The following is a 4,654-nucleotide window of genomic DNA, read 5'->3' as shown; positions in this document are numbered from 1 at the left end:
CACCTATATATTTGTATCTTGTCCTCAAAATGAATCAATCTTTGGGAGCGTACATATTGTGTCTCTTGTCTCGTCTCTCTCTTTCTCTCTGTATCTCAACAATTTGAGCAAGTGCACAAGCTGTTTCCAAAGTCCCTTTGCGTTTTTCAATAAAAAAACACGAACGAATTTTAGAACGGCTTATGTTTTCACCGTTCCTTATTTTGGTTTTTCTCTTTCTCTATTCTCTCTCTCTTACTTCCTCTATCTCTCTATCTCTCTCCACCTCCCTTTCTCTCTATCTCTCTCTTTTCCTCCCTCCATCTCTCTCTTTCTCTATTCTCTCTCTCTTTACCTCCCTCTACCTCTCCATCTCTCTCTTTCCGCTTTGCTCTATCACTACCTCTCTATCTCTCTCTCTCTACCTCTCTTTCTCTCTTTCTCTCCCTCCCTCTCTCTCTCTCTCTCTCTCTCTCTCTCTCTCTCTATTCTCTTTCCCTCTCTGTATCTCTATTCTCTCTCTCTACCTCTCTTTCTCTCTCCCTCTACCTATCTCTCTTTCTCCCTACCTCTCTACCTCTTTTTCTCTCTTTCCCTCCCTCTATCTCCCTATCTTTCTCTCTATCTCTCTCTTTCTCTCCCTCTATCTCTCTCTTTCTCTCCCTCTCCCTCTCTACCTCTTTTTCTCTCTCCCTCTATATATTTCTCTTTCTCTTTATCTCTCTCTCTCTCTTCCTCCCTCTCTCTACCTCTCTACCTTTCCTCCCCCTCTCTACCTCTCTTTCTCTCTCCCTCTATCTATCTCTACTTTCTCTTTCTTTATCTCTCTTTTTTTCTTTGTTTAATTTTTTCTTTTTAACTCTCTTTTTTTAGCTTTTCTATGTTTAATTTCTTTTTCTACTCTTTTTTTTCACTACTTTTTTAATTTATCTAAATCTTTTTTATTTCTTTTTACTTTAGTATTTTCTGGTATAAAAAAACATTAAACTAATTAACTTTAAACCTAAACTTAAATTCAAGAACCTACTAAATATAATTAACAACATTTTTAATTTAACTAACAATTCAAATCAAAACACATAAACAATTTAAAGGTTATGTGTGTGTGTGAGTGAGAAAGAGAGAGCAATGAAAGTTAGTGCACTCACATACACCATATGTGTGCACAAAACGGTTGCAAAGTAGCTCCCAAACCTGCAAAAACACATACAGGCACACATTGTGTTACACACACACAACCAAGAAAAATGCACAACCATCTCACCTAGTGCAAGCAAGGAGGAGTGTGCTTTGTTTTCTCAAACCCGCAATACCATAGAAGTGTAGATCTGCACGAAAAATGAAGGGGAGAGAGAGAGAGAGAGAGAGAGAGAGAGAGAGAGAGATTTTGATTTCAAAAACGTGCAGGAAAAGAGAGTCAACGGGTCTTTTACAGGAAAGCGTCGGTATTCCGTCCATATTGGCCTCGGTATCGACGTCGAAATCGGTATCAATATCAGCATCGAAAAACAAGAAGTAAACTTTAAAAAAAAATTGGACTCCCTCCAGTATTCCCGATGCACATATCGACGCGTGCCATTGACGTCGGTAAGCTGGCGCCGGTATTCAAGTGATCTCTAATAGTAGTGACTCTTTCACACCCTTCTACTATTGATTTCTCACTACAAAATCTAATCATATCACAATTCCAGGCATTGTGTGGACATCCAACAAAACAAAATGAGCAACTCGAAGGTATATTAGTCTATAAAATATAACAGATGATGTTTCTTCAATTCACACCAATGTACATACTGATAATATTTGAATACCCTTACAGAAACTTTTTAACCTTTTCACGAAAAACATTTCCTCAAGTAAACAGTCCCAGATCCAGCCACAAGTGTCGGATGGAGAAGAGATTGCAGTTTCATAACATGGTAGGTTGCCGTTGAGACACTTATATTAAGGATTTTGCAACTATATAGAGATGTGATTATTCATACACATAGCCGTGAAAGAACACAACCAAAACAAATGCATGGGCATCAAAAGAGGAACAGGTTTGTAGAATGCATAGGCATCAAAAGAGGAACAGGTTTGTAGAATGCATGAGCATCAAAAGAGTAACAGGTTAGTACTTCTACACGCACATCAACAAGATTGTATTTTTTTCTTTCTATCATTGTTTTAGTACCTACATCAAACATGCTAGAATATTTCTTTATCCTTTTTCCATGTCTGGTGAATGAAAGCGATTATCAATAGACTAAATATAGAGATTGATGTGTCCGAAGATCTCATGATGAATATCGAGGACGATAATCGTTTGCCTCAAACAAAGACACCGATAAAGCTCTACGTTCTCGAGATGCTTTACTTTGCCTACGATGTTGCCCTCAAGGACCTATTAGATACACCAAACAATGATGCAAGAAAGATCATAACAAACTTCAAGAAACAATGCAACAATGCGTGACACACAAAAAGCTCACATGACAACACGACAAACATGTATATAAAACACAATTCAAAATTTTTGATCCATAGGCCTTTCATCAACATCGACAACTAATCTATAAGTCATATCACCTTGAGAAAATTTTCATAAAATATTTACTCCGCAATTCTTAAAGTTCAACATTCTATCTAGCACTAGCCCTCTTCTTATTGTACAGAACACGACAGCAAGAGCGGGACTTTGCTGCTCGAGTAAGACAGTTCAGTTATTAATTTAAGACAATGTATTAAGATAATAACATAATAGTGTCCACTCATTTCTTCAATGTTTGAATACTCAAAATTCTTAACAATATGTGACCACTATCTCGTTCACCAATCAAAATCTTTTGCTTACAAAAACCAATATTTACCAGGCCAAAAAGGATCACAACTAGTCAGTTTCAATCGTGGGAAGGAGGCTGAGGCTGAGGCAGCGGTGGAAGGTTTCCATCCAAGCTAGCATCGAACGCACATCCTAAAGAGGCGATGCCCACCCTCCTCTTTGAGGAACCCGGCTCTGTACAAGGAGGAATGATGCGCCAAACATTTGTTGTATAATGGTACAGATACGGAGAAGCACCCGCCAGCAGAAGCACCTGGCTACAGTTAGCGATGCAGCCGGACTTACGTGGGAGGCTTCGAAGATTGGTGTCAGAAGCAGCCCCGTCTACAACCATCCAACCATGGGTAGCAAAGTCAAGCTGAAAGATGTGGAAGCGTAATAAGGTGGAAGTAGGCGCTGCTGCGGCGCTAGTGCTAGCACTGCCTGCAATTAGCTGATCACCATCCTTTTGATCATCGTCCTCTTTGAGGGCGCTTTGGATTAAGTACAAGCTGGAGAGCCACGACAAGCAAATGCTCGTCCAGCATATCAACACAACATTCTTTCTGGAGCAGTTCATTACCGTATAGCATAGCAGTTCATTACCGTACAATATTCTTTCTGGAGCATACTCCGCTATGGCTGCCGGCGCAGGTATCCAGTACCATGTGTCGGTGTTTGGGTCGAATGCCACCCATTCGCACTGCTTGCTGGCCAGGCCAAGAGCAGCATCCATTTCCGGTTTTGTTCCGCAGAGGAACCAGGGCAGTTGTACTGCATCGGCGCCATCAGCGCTGCAGATCATTTTATCAGAGCTTGTCTCAAGAAACGCAAGAGAGAGAGAGAGAGAGAGAGCGCAAAACTTACGAGATTGAATCAGAATATTGGGCCTGCAGCTGCTGCCTCCAAGAGACAATAGGAGGAGTCGAGGGAGAGAGGATGGCTTCGGAGCGGCACGTGACACTCAAACGGCCAGATCCCTGGCGGGTAGCGTGGTGAGGCAGCGCTCGACCAATTCCTGCGGCAGGACATGCCAGATGCTGGAAGACAATATGCCTCGACCCGTGCGGCGCAGAGTATGAGCGACATTCTTCTCCTTCTGCCCATCATCTTCCCCCCTCATCCCCTTGATGACATCCTGTCTGCACAGTGCCATCGAGTCCAGTAAACGAGTGATCACCAGGACAAGAATTTATGACGCTTATCTCCCCAAATTTTATATCAATATGCAGGTGAGGTCGTGCTACGCCCACTTGCTCGTTGTTTAATTAAAGCCACACTGACAGTCCTGCCCCAGCCCTCAAATTCGAAGGGTGGCTGTACCATTCATTTTGAAGGCTTTAAAGAGGAGTTTTTTTAAATGTACAAGCTCACGCAACCCGCCTCCGGCGGGTCTCGCTCACTCTTAACAGCCCGGAGCTCCTTAGACCTAGCCCATTTGGGCATATCCCGAAATCAGTGCATTCCAAGAGACGACATCCTAGAGAGGAAGCTCCTCAAGTAAGTTTTTGTGATTATTAAAGTGCGCCATATTTAGCATACATGTCGACTAAGACAGTGCCAAACAGGACGTTTTCATTCAACAACTACTAACTAACAATATCATCGTGAATTTTGTTTGCCATATCAACACCTTAAGTCACCACAGTTCACACACATTCATGCTCTTCCCCCATCTATTTGACAGAAAAATGCATGTTGCTTGTGTAGAAGACTCACCTGTGGCACATATGGATGAGAGTACAGGACGGAGTGTGACAACATTCTCCATGTTTTGAAACTGAGAGTGGCAAGACCAGAAACTGATTTACCTAGGTTAAGATCACATACACGTACATGAAAAGGCCCTGGTTTGAGACGTCTCCACGAAGC

The 4,654-nt window shown here is 42.0% G+C and overlaps 1 pseudogene across 1 annotated transcript; it reads right to left on the bottom strand.

Annotated features, from left to right (window-relative positions):
• Positions 1 to 2,701: 2,701 nt before the first annotated feature.
• Positions 2,702 to 4,050, bottom strand: LOC147424240 (uncharacterized; annotated as a pseudogene). The gene is made up of 2 exons (XR_015186655.1): positions 3,650 to 4,050; positions 2,702 to 3,576 (listed from the first exon to the last, which is right to left on the bottom strand). The product of XR_015186655.1 is annotated as an uncharacterized LOC147424240 (transcript).
• Positions 4,051 to 4,654: the final 604 nt, after the last annotated feature.

Source organism: Adiantum capillus-veneris, chromosome 26 (assembly GCF_014529385.1).
Source record: "Adiantum capillus-veneris isolate H3 chromosome 26, ASM1452938v2, whole genome shotgun sequence".
Taxonomy (NCBI): Eukaryota; Viridiplantae; Streptophyta; class Polypodiopsida; order Polypodiales; family Pteridaceae; genus Adiantum; species Adiantum capillus-veneris.
Note: the sequence above shows the minus strand (reverse complement) of the source record. Positions and strands in the feature narration are given on the sequence as shown.